Source organism: Propithecus coquereli, unplaced genomic scaffold (assembly GCF_000956105.1).
Source record: "Propithecus coquereli isolate 6110/MARCELLA unplaced genomic scaffold, Pcoq_1.0 Scaffold163, whole genome shotgun sequence".
NCBI classification, from domain to species: domain Eukaryota; kingdom Metazoa; phylum Chordata; class Mammalia; order Primates; family Indriidae; genus Propithecus; species Propithecus coquereli.
Window position 1 is genome coordinate 3,476,504 of NW_012140858.1, and position 19,252 is coordinate 3,495,755.

A 19,252-nucleotide genomic window follows, 5' to 3' on the forward strand; every position below is an offset into this window, starting at 1 on the left:
ATTTTCCCTGGGGCCACGGTGTTTTATTAAAACAAATGATCCGTTCTAATTTGTTATTTTTTATTGTTTTCTGTGCGTGAGGTACATGCAACGCAATCCACGTTTTTAGAATTAAATTGTCACTATTAATTGTAACAATAAGAACATCAACAAGTAAGATTTTCACGAATCAACTACTGGGTTTTGCTTCACGAGGCCCAGAGGCTCAAAACTAGCCTGAGTTAAATACAACTCATATGGCAGTCACTGTGTTAACCTTCTAAAAAATCTCCTTACTCGTAGAATGAATATGGAAAAAACTTGATTTTAAGAAAATTAACTGAATTTCTAACTTCCAAAGTCAGCCATTAAACCAAATTCCTGCGCTCAGCCAGCAGCCTAAGGGACGGACCAGAAGGGCTGGGGGGACAGGGCAGCAGTGGTCTAGTGGCTATAGACATTCAACCACTTCCAAATCAACAGGTTTGTACTGAGCCTTTACTGGGGGACAGGCAGGGCACTGGGCACTGAGGATTCAAAATTGAACAAGACGGACATTTCCCTGCCCTCTGGGTGCTCTCGGTGCTGGGAGTCACCGTTCCAGACAGAGCAGCACGTGCCGTGTTATGAAACGGGAAGGGCTTGATCCATTCTCAGGGCTTAGGAACAGGGGCTTCCAGGAGGAAGGGACTTGAAGGATGAGTAGGAGTTAACCATATGATGGACACAGGGGAGAGATGGTTTAACAGGGAGAGGGCTAAGGAAGGGCCCGGATGCAAGATGGCCCCAGGGGCTTTAAGACGGAACCCGGAGAGCTGGCAGCGCGGTGGAATAGCAGGAGATGAGGCCGGGGTCAGGGCACAGAGGGCCTCGGAGGCCGTGCCAGAAGTCAGACCGTGATGCAGAAGGCAATGGGGAGTCACGCAAGAGTGTTCCCTCAAGGACCGACGTGCATCACAGCATCTGAGTGCAGAAGGGACCTCACCAGCGGTCCCGTCCAACCACTGCTCTGCACAGAGAGTCCCGCTGAAAGTTGCACGCCTCTGGTGACAGGAAGCTCACCTCTCCTGGGTAGCCTACATTGCCAGGTGGCTCTGATTAGAAGAGAATTCTTCCATATGGTGAGAGCTAAAAGCTGCAGTCTCTAAACAACTCTGCTGTTTCTTCTCACGTCATCCAATCTCTGGACCAACACGCCACATCCCTTGACTATGACAGTGATGTTAGAGGTCATGATGCCGGAGGGTGCTGCTGGCCCTGCCACGAATCAGCCTAAACAAGTTTCTCTTGCGAGTGGGAACCGCTGCACAGAGAGAGCTCTCTTGAACCCTCAGGGATTCCAGTGGAGAAGACAGTAGGCTGCTCGCCACCAAGGACTCTAACAGACAAGCACGCATGGCTCTAAATGGAGCGGCTTTTGTGGCAGCCACTGCTTCAACACAAAGGAGAGAATCAACAGCAGCTGCCCTGATATTGGTCCCACCCTTGAGTTTTGCCCGTCTGCATCCACCCCTCCCTCCCTTGGTTACCTTGACTCTAGGTTTGTGTTCTTTGCACCCACTTAGTCACCTACAGTCACTTCAGTTCTTGGTTGATGTGGTCACCCCAGTTGTTACCTCACTGTAACTTGGCCTCAACTCTGATCCCACCTGGGCCTCTCCAGGTCCTCCCCCCAGGTCCTCACTTCATCTCACTCGTCTGCTCAACTGAGCCCCGCATGACACTGAGTTATTAAACAAATTCCACCAAATGGAAGTATCTGCCACCAAGCACATTTCACAAGGGAAAGGAGAATTTTCATCTATCAAAAGCGCATTTATTTCAAGGGGGCCTATCACTCACTGAAATTCACAGGAGAAAGAGAATCCCAAGAAAATCAAGGGCATTTGCATTACAATCCACCTCGATGCCCAAAAATATCCCGCTGAACATGCAGAATTTCAAGGGGAAGAGGGTGTTTTGCTTATTGGCAGGAAAGAAATGAATGTTGAAGAGAGGGGGGAGGTGTGGCTTAAAATCTCAGATGCACAAAGGAAAGCATTTGGTAAATGTTGGCCAAAGAATCACCTTTGACCCTGCAGATTTGGGAGCTGGTCCCGGCAGGGGCGGCAAAGGATCCACACACTATACAGAGGGAAAGGCGCCATGCTGTGGGATGGACCAAAAGGGTTTGGAGTCCTGGCTTTCCTGCTTGATGCGTGGTATCAACTCACCTGTGCCTCTCCTTCCACATCTTTAGGAAGGGAGGTGCCATAAGGACACTACCTGTGCTCTGTAAACTTGCCCTCCCAAATCTCCCTAACGGTGGAGGAAAATGAGCAAGAACTTGACCTATACGAATGCCCTCCCCACCCTCCACCTGGGAGTGGGGAGCAATGCCCACCATGGTTATCACAAAGCAGAAACTGCCTTTGAAGTCTTTTATTTGAGGCTGAAAATTAATAGGATTTGTATCCTACTCCATAATATTCTGTCTTTAATATAAAAGTGCTTAAAATGATTCCCAAAACTGGGCAAAACCAAAAATCAACAACAAAAGACTTCCTACCTGGTTTGTAGGTTCATGGGGCAGCAGCTCTTGCTGAAAACAACAGCTGATACTTAATCTTTCCTCTATAACAGGTATCATACCAACAGCTTGGCAATTTGTTTTCTTATTTATTTAGAGAGAGTAAGTAAATTGCCCAAGGTCACATGGCTAGAAAGTTGCAAAGTAGGACTCAGAAATCAAGCCAGTGTGACTCCACAGCCCAGGCATGTAAACCGTACACTTGGCAACCCCAAGTTCACCAGTGCCAGGGAAGAGGGCAGAAGCGTAGAGCAATGACGTTCCATTGGGTTGGCATCCGTGCCACTTTTCTTCTGACCTAGACTCACAATGTTTTAAGAATCCAAACTTCTCCTCATTTTGCTCGAACATCAGAGCTTCTGGAATGTTTCCTCCCACTGTCCTTGTTGGAAGAAATACCTCTGGTGTTTCTCTTCTCAAATCTAGCACACTCCCCTGCCATAGCTAAAACAAATGTGTATCAGTGTAGTTAAGAGGCCTTTCAAAATTACTTCCTGTTTCATTACATATTTGTCTCAAATGATGATAAATCAAACTATGCTATTTTTGGCAAAAGTTGCCTTTTTTTTTTTTTTTGGCCTCACCAACACACAGAAAAAATTGAGTGAAAAACACTTCTAGGCAAAATGTCATTAGTGAATGATAGCTAGTGAAGCCCTCATATTTTGCAGTGGCTTTGATAAGAGCACTCTCACTTCAGCTTTGACCACTCTAAAATTGATCCTATCTTTACAAATATTCTTGAATTTTTTTCAAGTTGATACTGTGCTTGATTAAAAAATAATCTCAGGTAATCTTGAAAATGCTTCACCGTTATTTTACTACCCAGGAATTTTACCAAAATAGTTATAAATAAAGCAATCAAGGATGTATAAAATGAGATTTATTTCCCTGGTTCCCTCCCTGTTCTGCCTAGGGTTGGCTATGGCTGTGATGTTCTACTGAAGGCTACATTTCTTATTGAACATCTTCTCCTACAGGTACAGCTCTCTATGGCTCCAAAAACACTTCCCTGCCTACCCCTTCAAACCCCAGGGTGCTAATGGCTCCCCATTTGGATGCTTGACCACCTCTTGTTGTTTCCTTTATCCCAGTTCACAGCTATGTGAAAAATCCCTTCTTTAAACTCTCTTTAATTATCCCATTTGAGTGTGTCATCTTTCCTGCCAAGACTGCCTGACACACTACTGTCAAGAAGGTGAAAAAAATCAGGCAAGAGAAAGGAATAAAAGGGATCCCAATTTGAAAAGAGGATGCCAAATTATCCCTGTTTGCTGATGATGTGATCTTCTACCTTAAAAAAACCTAATTAATCCACCAAAAAACTCTTAGATTTGATAAATGAATTCAGCAAAGTTTCAGGATACCAAAATCAATGTACAAAAATCAGTAGCATTTCTATACACCAATAACAATCCAGCTAAGAAATCAAGAAGGCAATCCAACTCACAATAGCTACGAGAATATAAAATACCTAGGAATAAATTTAAACCCAGGAGTTGAAAAGATCTCTTCAAGGAAAACTATCAAACAATGATGAAAGAAATTGTCGATGACATAAGCAAGTGGAAAAACATCTCACGCTCATGGATTGCAAGAATTAATATAATTAACATGACCATACTGGCCAAAGCAATCTATGGATTCAATGTAAAATCAAAATACCTATTTAGAATTAGAAAAAAAAAACAATCCTAAAATTCTTGTGGAACCAAAAAAGAGCCCAAATAGACAAAGCAATCCTGAGCAAAAAGAACAAAGCTGGAGGCATCATATTACCTGATTTTAAATTATGATACAAAGCTATAGTAACCAAAATAGCATGATACTGGTATAAAAATAAACACATAGATCAATGACACAGAATAGAGAACCCAGAAATAAAGCCATATATTGACAGGCAACTGATCTTTGACAAAGCAATAAGAACATACATTGAGGAAAGGACACCCTCTTCAATAAATGGTGCTGGGAAAATTGGAGAGCTCTTTGCAGAAGAATGAAAGTGGACCTGTGTCTCTCACCATATACAAAAATCAACTAAAGTTGGATTAAAGACTTAAATGTAAGACCCAGAACTATAAAAATGCTAGAAGGAAACCTAGGGAAAACTCTTCTGGACATTGGCCTAGGCAAAGAATTTATTACTAAGAACTTAAAAGCACAGGCAACGAAGACAAAAATAGACAAATAGGACTTAATTAAACTAAAAGGTTTTTGCACAGCAAAAGAAATAATCAATGGAGTGAAGAGACAACCTGTCGAATGGGAGAAAATATTTGCAAATTATTCCTTTGACAGGAGACTAATATCCAGAATATACGAGAAACTCAAACAACTCAACAAAAACAAAAAACTCCAAATAATTGCATTAAAAAGTAGGCAAAGAACATGGATGGATATTTTTCAAAAGAAGACATACAAATGGCCAACAGGTATATGAAAGAATGCTCAACATCACTAATCATCAGAGAAATTCATATCAAAATGCCAATAAAATATCATCTTACCCCAGTCAGAATGGCTATTATTGAAAAGACAAACAAACAACAGATATTGGTGAGGATGTGGAGAAAAGGGAACTCTTATACACTATTGGTGGTAATGTAAATTAGGACAGCCTCTATAGAAAATAGTATGGAGATTTCTCAAAGAACGAAAAATAGAACTACCATTAGATCCAGTGGTCCCCTACTGGGTATTTACCCAAAGGAAAAGAAATCAATATATCAAAAAGATACCTGCATTCATATGTGTATCACAGCACTATTCATAATAACAAAGATATGGAATCAACCTAAGCGTCCATCAACAGATGAACGACAAAAGAAAATGTGGTGTATATATATACGTGTGTGTGTGTACACACACACACACACACACACACACACATATACACACCCACACACACACAAAGTGGAATACCATTCAGCTATGAAAAAGAATGAAATCACATCTTTTGCAGCAACATGGATGGAACTGGAGGTCATTATCTTAGGTAAAATAAGCCAGGCACAGAAAGACAAATATTGCATGTTCTCGCTTACAAGTGGATGCTAAAAAATGTGTTCACATGGACGTAGAGAGTGGAATGCTAGATAATGGAGACTTGGAAGGGTGAGGGGTTGAGAGGGGGGTGGATGAAGAGAAATTGGTTAATGGGTACAATGTACATTATTTGGGTGATAGACACCCTAAAAGCCCTGACATCCACTACACAATCTATGCATGTAAAAAAATTGCATAGGTACTCCACAAATTTTTACAAATAAAAATAAACAAACAAACAGAAGGTGAAACAATAGGAACTTGTATACTGCTATGGGAGTGTGAACTCGTGAAAGCCCTTTGGAGATCAACTGAACAATTTTTAGAAACTTGGAGATGTGTGCATACTCCATGAACCAGCTATTCCAGTATATAAGCCTAGAAAAACTGTTTCTGTATGTTAGGAAACAGGTAATTGCTTCCTAGCAATGTTGTGATAGCAAAAAGATGGAAACAATCTAAAAACATCTATCAGCCAGAAAAGGGTAAATAGTTGAATGGTCACACAATGTAACACTGTGCCATAGTGAATATTAGTGAACCAGGAGTTACATATATGGACATGGATGAATCTGACAAACATAGTTTTAGGATGAAAAAGAGGGCAGAAGAACACACGTAGAATGATACTATGAAGCTTTAAAACATGCAAAACAAAGTTAATTATGCTTGGAGACACAATATATATAACAAATGCATGAAGAAATGTTTGGGAATGATAAACGTCAAATCCAGAATAGTGATTACCTCTAGGAGGGAGTGAGGTGAGGGGATTCCAGAAGAGCATATGCAAAGAAGACTTATCTGTGTTGGCAATGTTTAATTTCTTAAGCTGGGTGGCAGGCATGTGAATATACATGGTATTATTTTTAAACCTTTTCATAGGTCTTGGATTTTGCATATACATTTAAAAATTTACATAATCAATAAAAGAGAAAGAAAAAATCCTAAAGTTTAATAATGAGGAAAAGGTAGAATGTCATATGAGATTGCAATGTAGATAGTAAGGATTAAATGAGAGAAATACATTTAAAGCAAGTTTTCAAATCATGCATATAATTTGCTGGTATTTATATATGTTTGTGTGTGCATAAATTATCTCTGGAAAGACACACATGGAACTTGTCATAGTGCATCGTTTCATCAGGGGACTGAGTGGCTGGGGGCAGATTTTCGGGTTTGTTTTTATATCTTTTGTATTTTGCATTATATGCATCTATTATCTATTTTTTAAAAATAAATAAAATGTTTGAAAATGACCTGTTGACCTCTGCTGACTTGCTGAGAAATCATACCATATGACCACTCTGCACCAGGAGACCAGCCCTCGTGTTTAAAATAGGAGAGAGCATGGCATCGGGTAGTTGTGACAGAGAACACATGGCCCTCAAAACCTAAAATATTTACTATCTGGCCCTTTAGGAAAAAGTCTGCTGACCCGTGATATAGAAGGATGTGGATGGGAGAGATGATGGTAAGGGAAGTATCAGCAAAGATGTCCAGGTTTGGAGTTTGAGCCATGGAACGAAATGGAGGGTGCTCACTGAGCCAGAGCATGCAGGAGGCAGAGCAACTGTGGGAAGGGGGCAGGGAGGTAGTTCTAGAAGATTCTGGGTGTATTGAGTTTGAGATGCCTAAGGATGTCTGGTTGGTGACATCACTAGGCAATAGAGTATATGGATCAGGAGCTACAGAGAGAGATCAGGGCTGGAGGTACAGCCCTGGGAGTCACTGGCATAGAAATGGGATGTGGAGGGGACCACTGAGGCAGCGAGACGGGAAGAACCCAGGGAAGTCACAGCTCTTTAGATGGGGGGAAGGGAAGAAGAGTTGACAAAGGAGAGGTGGTCAGAGAATTACGAGGAAAACAAAGAGAGTAGGGAGTCACAGAACCTAGGGGCAGAGTCTTTCTGGAAGGGGCGACAGGCACAGAGATCAAATGCTCCGGAGGAGGGCTGAGGAGTGAACACGGCTGGTGACCTTGGTAAGAACATTTCCAGTGAAATAGTAGGATTCCAGTGAGATTTTGGCGATCAGAGAATGAACGAAAAGACATTCCAGGCTGAGGAGGCTGACTCAGCAAAAAAGGGAGCCAGCAAAGAATGAGCCATGCTTAGGAAATGGAAAAGAGAGAGTTAAGACAGGAATTCCTCCTGGAAGTCCAGGTTCAGGAGGTTGGACCTTCTGTAGACATTAGGGAACCAAGGCAGGAGTTGAGCAGAGGAGTATAATTAAGAGAAGATAAACATTTCTTTAGAAGAAGACTGAATGCATGACTCGTCTCTGGAAATACTGAGATTCAGCCAGGATTCTGGGAAGGTGAGTGTCTCAAGAATTAGGACCCAGTGCCTCTGTATCAGCCCTTGTTAAGACTGAGCAGGGGAAGAATTCGTTTCGTGTGATTACATGGAACCAAGCCATTTCCTGATGCACCTACACTTGAGACTTGGGGAAATGGGATGTGGAGGATATGGGTACCAGTAATTCTGGTGAGGGTTTAATTAAGAACTCAATTTTCCCAGACTTCCAGTACTTGACTGCCTGATGTTTCCTTAATAGGAACTGTTGATATGTTCTAATTATGGTGGGTTATTTATGGGATCAGGTCTCATCTCTCCGCTCAATTATGTTTTGTTTGGGAGATTTGCATTCTTTTACAACTCTAGCTCTTAATTGAGTCTATTGTCTTCCCCAAAGATGCACTTAGTCTGGGGACCTCTCGTTTGTGGCTTTTCCTCTACCAGAAGAGATCCCGCCATCCTTTGCCTTTCTCTTCCTTTCATTGATAAACTTTGAAGCCATAGGGAAGGCGACTCCTCCCTCCCGTATTCACAGCACTAACCTGGCCCTGGGTTTGCCCTGCAAGCTCAGCTTAAAGACCTTCCTTTAAATTTTGGAGACAGGATTCTTTAACACTGTGTTTGAGTATTAGATATCTTTACTATTGTGAGAGAAGTGCAAAATCCAGGTCCTCAGAGTCAAGAGACACATTCGATATTCTGAACTGGAATCTACTTAGAGATATCTCTCCATAGAGGAAGAGCTTCTGGTTCACTACCTTGGAGATATTCTCAGCTATGGATAAATCACAATTGGGTCCCGGAAAGTGTGTGTCCGTTCTAGACCTGTAGCACCTTGAGAGCAACGTTCGTTCTATGTATCTCTATGTGTGTGCCGGGAAGCAATAATTTTAAGAGCAGGACCTGGAGTTCATCTCAGGGAAGGAACTGTCTTTATTTTGAAAAATGCATTGGAAAGTTGTTCAGGAGAAGCTGAGGCATTGAGAGGATTACCTGGAAGGAGATCTCAAAAAGCTAAACATTCTGCATAAAAAGTGAGCAAGAATCTTGAGCTGGCAGAGAGCAGAGAAGGGGGAAAAGAGAAAAGAGGAAAGAGAGAAAAAGAAAGATGGTAACCCAGGCACCATGGCAAGAGGTTGGAAGCTCTGCAGAAGAGTGGCCCGTGACAAATTTCTAGTGACAAAGTGGTCAAAAGACTTCAGATGACCAGAGAGATCAGTTTTCAGGGTCAGGTTCTTTGTGATGCTGCAGTGTAAACAACGCCCTTCACAGCCAAACCGTAAGTCAAAGTCTTCTGTATACACTCCAAGATCCTGTTTTCTGACAAAAAATTTAAGTCTTCTATATACATAAATGGCCTGTGTGGGTGATTTGGGGGGACATCAAGAAAATGGAGCTGCTTGTCACTCAAGATAAGGCTTAATTAGGTAAAGGCCAAAATATAGATCTAGAGGAGGGAGCCTCTGAAAATCCCTGGCGGTACTAGGAGGGACACTGGGTTTTATTGTGAGTATCAGTCAGGGTAGGAAAATGTATGCTGCGGTAACCACAGAACCCCACCTGCAATTGAAGTGAGCCATAGCTACAAATGCTTGTTCTCCTTCATTCTGTCATCGAGCTACCTTCACTTCGGGATGCAGGCGGATGGAGCAGCTCCTACATGGGACATGGGGGGAAAAGAGAAGATGATGAACCACACATTGACTTTCAAAGTTTCTGCTCAGCAATGTCATTTCTAATTGTATCTAGTTGGTCAAAGAAAGCCACCTGGCCATGCCTGAGTTCAACAGGGCGGAGTGTGTTTGGTGTCACAGAGGAGATGCCAATGACGGTGGACAGTCACACCATCTGCCACGTGTTGTATCTTGGATGTGGTTTGAAGTAAAGTTTATTTAAACCATAAAGGATAAGGTAGTAATTTAATAAATAGTAAAAAATCACACGAGCATGTGGGTTTTCTGTTTATTTTCTTTCTGACCGCCCACACTGTTTCAATTTGTTGGAAAAATAAATGCTCAACCCTGAACCATCCTTCCTTGTGTGGCCCAGAAATTGGTTTCCAGGGAAGGTGCCTATAAATCAGATCTTCGGCTCAAATTGACTACGTAAGGATAGACAGGGAAGTAAAGATGCTTCTTTCTCGTGAAGATTCCCTGGCCTGGTCCATGGTCACAGCTCAGTCCTTAGGACACTGTGATCTGGACCAGCCCCAGGACACTGTGGGATATAGGAACAGACATTTCCATGACTCCAATCAACAATTTCACAGCTGTCTGGTTAACACGTGTGACATATTGTGGCCATGCTTGTCTTCTTCCAACAGGATGATACACAGACACCACCCTAAAGGATATTGCTGTCTTGCAAGGGAGAAGAATAAAATCAAATACAAGGCAAATCATGACCGTTGCCAAAATCGAGACCCAAGAATACTATGTGAGACCAGTGCCAGGGAAATCACAATTAAGGCAGCAGGGACAGCTTCCTAGGCGTGAATGACATTGAAGTGCCTCTGGATGGGCATTGAAGGTTGGAGAGGAGTTTTCAAATTTAGCTCTATTAATTATAATTTTAAAATAATCCAATGTCACTGTTTTGATTTAGAAAATAACATCTAAAGAAAAAAACTGTTAATAATTTGTAGCACGCAATTCTAGACACTTCCTATATAGAGACTATTTTACAAAACTGTGACAGTATTATATTATTTTGTAAACTAGGTTCCTTCCAGCATTGTAAGTTGGTTTCCCTTTCCAAAACAATGAACAAGCATCTACATTATTTTGAATAGTTGCATGGATATTCTATGTTTGGATATATAATTTGTGTAACCAATTTTCTATTGGTGGACATCCATGTGGTTTCCAGCCTTGTGAGGAGTAGCTTCAAACATGCATCAGTGTGCACATCCATAGTTATTTCTGAAGAATCAATTCCTGGAAGGCAAATTGCAGAGTCCGAGGGTATGTGCTATGTTAGGACTTTTAAAGACTATAGACCGTCAAGTTTCAATAGATCAGATTTCAACCAGAGCTGGAAGCAGAAGAGGAGATGCATGCCAGAGGACCCACACGGCACAAATGAAGGCATGGACGTTAGGAAGCAGAGCTTATGTCTCGGTGCTGTTAATCTACTTTAAAGACAAGCAAAATAGCATTTCAGTCCACACTGGCCATGATGAGATCAAGTCTGTGCGGGAACTGTCTCCTGTTGAGGCATAAAACCTCAGCTCCCCTGTGACCATCTAAATTCTACTTCCTCTTTACTTGGATAGTGCATGGTATGCAGTAGGTGCATAATAAATGCTGGGCTGAACTGAGTCAGCACAGAGGTGTAGAACCCTGCTCCTTCTTCAAAGCCCTTTCAGCCTGGACTTGTGGGATAAAAATGCAACAAGGAGGAATCGACAGAGGGGCTTGATTTATCACAATTTTGTGATTAGGAAGGAAGAATTTCGTCCTACAAACAACCCCTTTTTTTCTGGCCATTTACATTCTCAATTTGGATTCTATAGCTTTTCAGAAGCGGAGGAAATATGTAATGGGATGAAAATGTGAAATACCACTATGATCATTTATCATTTTCATTGAAGAGGGGTATTGATTCTCCGCAATGCTCGTGGGCCTAGGGATGCTCCCGGAATGTCAAGATTGCTCTCTTTTGACACACCCCTCTCTGCCCAGCAGGGTCTTTGCAAGCCCCAAATGTTCTTCTCGGCATTGACATGAGCTCTCTGGAAACCAGCAAAGATCTCCCCATCCCCCACCCAGAGGGAGCTCACCCTCTTCCATCTCCAAGTCTGCCCGCTGCTTTAAAGTCTGATTCTCAGGAACACCCCCTCCAAGAAGCCAGGGCCCACTGCTTTCCTTTTCTGCACCCACTTCTTCACACAGTGCAGAACCTCATGAGACCATATGCTGCCATGTTCTCTCATTGGCCTCAACCTGCAATAAGAGATCTGCGTTTATTTCCTATTGCTGCTACAACAAATTACCGCAAACTTAGTGGCTTAAAAGAAGGACCCGATACTCAGCGGGGTGTCCTGCTCATATGGTGTTGGCTGGGCTGGGCTCTCACTTGGAAGCTCTAGGGAAATTCTGCTCCTAAGCCCATTCAGGTTGTTGGCTGAATTCAGTTCCTCTCTGTTGTAGGACCAAGGCCCCAGTCCTCTGGCTGGCTAGCAGCCAGGGCCCTGTCTCTGCTGCCAGAAGCTGCCTGCATTCATTACTGCTGCTTTCCCTGTGGTCCCCTCCAGCAACAGTGGGTCACGTCTGTCTCATGATGCCGATATATCTGACTTCTGCTGCATCGCTCCAACTCCAGCTGGAGAAAGTTCTCTGTTGTTAAGGGTTCACGTGGTTAGATTAGGCTACCTGAATAACCCAAGATAATCTCCCTATTTCAAGGTTTGTAATCTTACTACATCTGCGAAGTCCCTTTTGCCATGTAGCCTAACAAATTCACAGGTGCCTGGGACTAGAGCGTGGCTATGCAGGGGAGCGATGGCAGGAATTCCAGCCCTTCTCACTGCTGGCTCCCCCACAGGCTCCAGCACGAGCCTCGAGTGTTTCATTGCACCTGGTTTCACCCTCCCTCACTCTGTGGGGCTCTCTCTGAGGTCCCTGGTCCCAGCCACAGTTTAATAGGAAATTGGCTTCTGTGCAAATAATGCCGATTGTCTCTTCTTTTTGTATAGCACTTTGCAATTACTAAAGTGATTCAGGTGAGAAAACTGAACCTCAAAGAGGGCAAGTCACACAGGGAATGAGAGCATTGATAGGTCAACAGCAAGGGCCAGAAGTAGGTCTCACGTCTTCGGACTGTCACTCTTTCCAAATCTGGAAAATTCTCTGTGACCAGAAGCCAAGTAGCTAAGGAATATATCCTATATTCCGGCTTCCCAAAAGAATCCCGAGGGAGAAGTGGGTGAGCCCGTGGAAGCCAGGCAGCTGTTGCTGGGCCCCAGCGCTGGCGGAGCTCTCCCATAGTGCACGCACACTCTGGTCACCGGCACGGCCTACAGGGACAGACCGTCTTGGGAAGAGCCTCCCTTCATTCTTCCAGCTGGTACCTGGCTCTGACTTGGCTTTGGTTCATCTTGGGGCGGCCATTTGAAAGACAGGAAAGAAAATCAGAGAACCACGGAACAGTAGAGCCGGGAGGCAGTTTAGAGATCGTCTAGTCCAAACCTCTCAACCTGATTTTCCACATGGGAAACCGTGTTCTGCAGGGGTGGTGCCCGACCACGTGGGTCATGACCAAGAACTGGCCATTCTGCCTTCCAGAGCAGAGTCCAGTCCTCAACCCCGTGAGGTCTCCGTCCTTTCTATTCAGTCATCCTGTGAGCTCGGCCTTACAAACCACAGCGTTATGGTTTGTGCATGTGTGTGCACACAAGTGTGCTTGTCTTCATACGCCCAGACACATACCCGCACCTGCAATCTTAGTAGAGCATAAAGCGTGAGAGCCTGGACTCTAGAGTCAGGATATCTGGGCTCAAGTCCCTTCGATGCTAATCTTGGGCCGGTTACTTAACCTCTCCACACCTCAATTTCCCTGTTTATAAAATCAGAATAATCATAGTACCCACTTCCTAGGGTTGTTTTGAAGAGTCCCTAAATTACCCTATGTAAAGGGCTTCAAACAGTGTCTAACACAGAGCCAGTGTTGGGAAATGGCTTGCTATTGTTATTTCCAGAAAGGTTACTGTCATGCCTGCCTATGTTCCCTTGGCTGGGAAATAATGATCTAATAAAAATAATAATCCCCTACAACAATACTCATAAACTGAAATGCCCAAAGGGATTGAGAATAGAAGTGAGCTGGGTGTAAGAAAAATTGTGTGACTCCCTCAAATCTACTTGATTTTCCATTTTGAAAGAGAAATGAACACAGGAAAATATTTCTCCACCGTAGAAGAAACTCCAGTGCAAGCACAGTGATAGACGGTGACTGTGCTTTGGCCTCAGTGTCACGGACAATAGAGAGCGGTGAGGACTGGGGTAAACTGCAGGGCACTAGCCCTGTCTAAAGGCGTGATGCTACTCAGTTCAGCTGATTGCTGCCATGTGAAAATTCAGATCTGCGATTGTCAGATCTCTTGATTTTTTTTTTATTCCATGAGAAGCCAGAAATCTGCATTTTTTTAAATGTAAAATGCCCCAATTATTAAATATTGGCTCAATTCTTTGAAAACATTGGCTGAGCCAAACAAAACATCTGTGGACCAGACTCAGCCACAGATGCCAGTACTCAGTTTCTGCCTTATATTTATGTGCTGTAGTCACCATTTTACTTAATCCTGTGGTGACCATGTGAGTGTCATCGGGTTGCTACCAATGGCCCCATCTGGGGATGAGATAGAAAAAGACTCGGGGGTGGCAGCTCACTGCAGGTAATGGGCTGGGTAAAGAGATAGATCTGAGATTACAAAGTGGATTCTCCAAAGAAGGATGCGGCCCTGTTTCTGAGACAGGTCCTTTTGTCTCTGGGCTTCAGTTTCCCCATTAGCAAAACAGGTAAAGAAGACCCATCCTGTCTGCAACTTTGGGCTGTTGTGAAGATAATGAAATCGTGGGTGAGAAAGCACCTCACATACTGTAAAGTTTGGTGGAAGCACCAGCACGTAGGAAGGGCTCTTATCACAGTGTAACAGTAATAACACAAAAAAGCACATACTTCTTTGAATCCTTTTCTGCCAAGGGAGAATTGGTAGATTTTAGACTAGTTTTCAACTCGTATGCCAGACGATAACCCCAAGCATTGTTTGCAATAGCAAGAAATTGGCAATGACTTAAATGCCCATCGATAAGGGAACAGATAAACAGAGTGTATGATCATCAGATGAAAAGTTACATGACATTTAAAAAGAATTAACTGCATGTGTCTGTGTGTGAAAACAACATGGCTTAACCTTGAAAGCAATAGAGTGACAAAAGCAATTTGCAGAATAAGCACAGTATGATGACATTTAAGTAAATTTTTAAAACTAACCCAAAACTCTCTGCAGTGTTCATGGGTACCCACTTATATAATAAGGTCTGTAAACATAAATGGGAAAGATGCACATTAAATTCATGATAATGGTCGCCTCTGGGTAGGAGGGCAGGGGACAGGACCAGGTGGAGTACAAAAGACCTTCAACTTTATCTGCAACATGTAACTTAAAAAAAAATCGGAAGCAAATGCAACAAAGTGTTACCATCTGTTAATTCTAGATAATGAGTACATGGGGTTTTTAAAATTGCTTTCTGAACATTTCTGCTTCAATTTTTTTATAATTTAAAGGAATGAAGAAAAAGAAGGAGGGAGGGAGAAAGTAGGAAAAGGAGAGAGAAAGAGAGAGAGAGAGAAAGGAAAAAACCCACAGCACTCAAAACCATATTTGGAGCTGGATCCAAGACTGTGGTCCAATTTTAGAGCCTTTGGAGGACAAAGGAACAACAGGACACAAGATTCCCTGCTGTGGCTGGGCCCCCTTTGCTCGCAGCTATACCCATTTCCATGAAGACCTTCATCAGGTTGAGTTACCAAGAATTCTCTTCATTTCTTAGAGTCTGAAAATGGTCAGGATCTTAGGCCAGTGGGTGGGTGGCTCTGATTATGAATGTGGAATGTCATCGCTCTCGGGGCTATTAGCTCAGCAAGGGGAAGAAAGGAAACCCAATTTCACCCCCAAATAACTGTCTCAATGCATTTATCCCCAGATGATTTGAAATGTAGAGAGCTTCCACTTTGGGGTAAGGTAGGATTGCAGGCACCGTTAACACTCCTGAAACTCACACCTAATTAGAAGGGAGGAAGCTCACAGTTCTCATATCAACCAAGGAAATTATCTCCTGGCTTTGAGAATGAGTGTTTTTTTTCTGCCAGGCATAGCTTTAGAGTCAAGGGTAACAATGAAGGTGACAAATGAAGGAATGGCCTGTTTCTCCTGGGGCTCGTTGAGGACCGTCACCACTTTAAGCTACGCCTTATCGCACACTTACTACCTGCCAGGCTCTGAGCTAAGTGCCTTTCATGGTGGGACACCTGCTGGGTTTGGTTCCTTGTTCCCTCCAATTAAGGAGCACTTGTTCTCCTCCCTGTGTCTTTGTGGTGAAGCCATGTGATTGACATGTGATTGAAGCCTGGCGGATCACAGTTTTCTGCCTTACTGGCCACGGTGATTAGTTCAAGAGGTGGGCAGATGACCTGAGCAGGGGCTTAGAGGGAACTTCTCTGGAATTGCCAAGCGGATGCCAAAGGACGCACTTTCTTGGCGTTCCCAAGCTGGTGCTGCTGTGGCCACGTCCCTGTCAAATGGACAGGGCCTCTCTGCAGTGGGAGGGAACGAAGCCAACACACAGAAAGGCAGAGACAAGCAGAGACAAGAGACAGATGCAGAGAGACAGTCGTGGTGGTTCGGTGTCTAGTTCTCAGGTCTAGATGCTGAGCCTCTGGTCCCTCGTTTCAATGGGCTGCCTCATGCTCCGAACACAGGAACCAATCAATTCCTTTTCCCCCTGCTGCAGCAAGTTGCGATTCTGTTGCTTCCAACCAAAAAATTCAGAAATTCAGACAATTACATCAGAATTTAAGATTCACTAGAATCTAACTGTTCAAGAGCAGGGCCATGGCAGTCTTGTTCACTACTGTGGACCCAGTACTAGGAACAGTCCCCAGCCCATAATAGTTTCTCCAGAAATATTTGTTAAATGAATAAATAATAAGTGAGCATTACATCATAAATTCCTTACACAAACTCTGATAAGGCGGCGTTATTATTGGAAGCTCCAAATGGTACGGTAAGAGCTTAAAATTCACCCGGCTGGCAAGTGACAGAGGTCCGGTTCTGATAAGGCTCTTAAACCTGGTGCTGTGTCATCTGTCACCCTGACGCCCCTTCTAACTGGTCTCCTTACCTCTTTCTATGCAGGGAACCAGAGTGACCTCACAAGCACACGCTAAATTCAATCACCGCCTGCTTAGAACCCTTTCCTGGTGGCTGCGGGGCTGCCACAGTCGTCGCAGGCGCCGATTCCATCGGAGGACCGTTCCCATTGCCGCCCGTGCCTTTCCCACCGCCTTGGCCTTGCCCTTCAGCTCTGCCCAGCTTCCAGCCAGAGCTTTCCCGCCTGGTGATTTTCCCTCCAGTTCTGGGAATCTGTTCCAAGTTTCTGGTGAGTTATTGGATCCTCAGTTTTAAATCTTTTTCATATGCAAGTAGTTTATTCTCATTAAGAGAAATCCTATCTTCTGCTTGTTTAACTCTGTCAGTTAAATCCGTTAAGTTTATTTGTGTTTGCCCAGTGGTAATTTTTGTGGAGGGAACATCTGAAACCATCTGCAGCGAGGAAGTTGGAGAAGCCCGTGGAGTGCCCCAGCTCTGTTACTGATTTTCCTGACATCTCTGCCACCCAGAACAGCTCCTTCCGTCCACGGGAGGCTGGCCACAGGGCTGCTCGCCTCTGAGTCCTTCCGAGTTTGGAATTTGCATAGGAACAGCCTTCACTTGTGGGATTTCATGTTGTGGTTTTTTGATGTTGTTGCAAGGACTTTCAGAGAGAGGTAGCCCTCAAGAGTTAGGTTTAATGATTTCTGATGCAACACGTTAGTGGACACAGGCAGAAGAGACTGAGTTCCTGTTTTCTGCCTTCAGATGAAGAGAAAGGACACAGAATTGATCCTTCTGGCTGTGATCACTCCCTCTCAGAGCTCCTGCTGCACTTTGTACCTTTAACAGACTGCTGGCACTTCCCCCCTCAGGTCAGGTTCATCTACCCTATTGCCCTGCTAGACTCTGAAAGCCTTGAGTGAAGGCTTGGTACGATTTGCTATACCCCCAAGTTTATCCAATAGGGTGTCTAGAATACAGCAAACTCTTTATAGTGTTTGATGAATGATGAATGAATGAATGAATGAATGAATGATTCCATGAACATCGTCCCCTGCACACAGCCACCGACTTACCAGAATAGGTACTCTCTGTGCATAACTGAGACAACCACATGTGTGTAGCCCTAGGAGTTCCAGGGAAGTAATTATTGCTGCATTATTATGGCTCCTGTCTTTTTTTTTTAAAACACTTATTCCCTTATCTTCATTTTCTTTAAGGAAAAAAAAATACCTAGTTAATCAAAAATTTCCTCCATTGGTTTTTTTTTTTTTCAATACAAATTGCAATTTCCATATGATGCGGAACAAAGATAACCACAATCACAAAACCAGGCAGCTCAAAAAGATAAACTTTAGATTTCAGAGCAGAAAAGAAAACTCAAACAAAACTTTACCTGTCAACTCCCCTCATTCCCACTCAAGATTTTTAGAATCTCATTTTAACCATAATAATAGATGGAGCTTTCACCTGTGAATTAGGCTGTCAAGATAGGTAGCGAGCTCCCCATTACTGGAGGTAAGCAAGTGAAGGTCAGATGACCACCAATGGGGAGACTAGAACAGAAAATAACTGACTACGATAGAGTGAAAAGTCCAAGAATGTGCTCTAGGAACCCAGAAATGACAAATTCAACTCCACAACTGGTAGAAAAGGAGTAGTGGAAAATAGCATAAGATTTAGGCTTAGACAGTCCTGTGACTGAGTCTTGGCTCCAGTGATGAGTAGCTGTGTGACCTTCAGGAAGTTACATAACTTCTCTGATTAAACGAGATATACGTTATAAAAGACCCAGCACAGTGCCTGCCACAGAGTGTGTTAAAATATGCTAGCTTTCTTTGTTTGTTTTTGTACAAGGAGGAATAGTATGGTCACAAAATTGACCAAGAACTCCTCCTAGCCCTGTAAGCATTCTCATTCACGATGTGACGTTACCTCTCCTCCCACCTAGAGGTAGAATCTGCTTCTCCCCTAGGGGGTCTGGATGTGACCGTGTGGAATGCTTTGGCCAATGAGGCCCTGGCAAATGTGGCTCAAACTCAGACTTGAAAAGTACAACCCTGAAACTGATCACAGGAGAGAGCCTAGTCTAGCCAGGACAAGTGGCTAGCTCATCTGCTCGCTCTAGCCAATAAGTGAGAGAGGCCGTCCCAGACCTCCCAGCCCCCTGCGGACACACCCGCTGACTGTAGAACGGCCCGGTGCACCCACAGACTCCCAAGCATAACAAAATGATTGTTGTTTTCAGCCACTAGGTTTTGGGGTGCTTTGTTACACAGCAAAAGCTAACTATTCCAAGTAGATTAGAAAAATTATCTAATTAGAAATAATCAAGATACATGAGAACGTGGAATGTTCTTTTCAGAAACTCCCTTGATGGGTGACTTTGCCAAAATGTAGATGTATCTCCTGACACAAGGGCCATCTGTGTGGATGGAATTGTCAAAACATAGCTGAATTGTCTGTCAGGCTTTTAGCCAA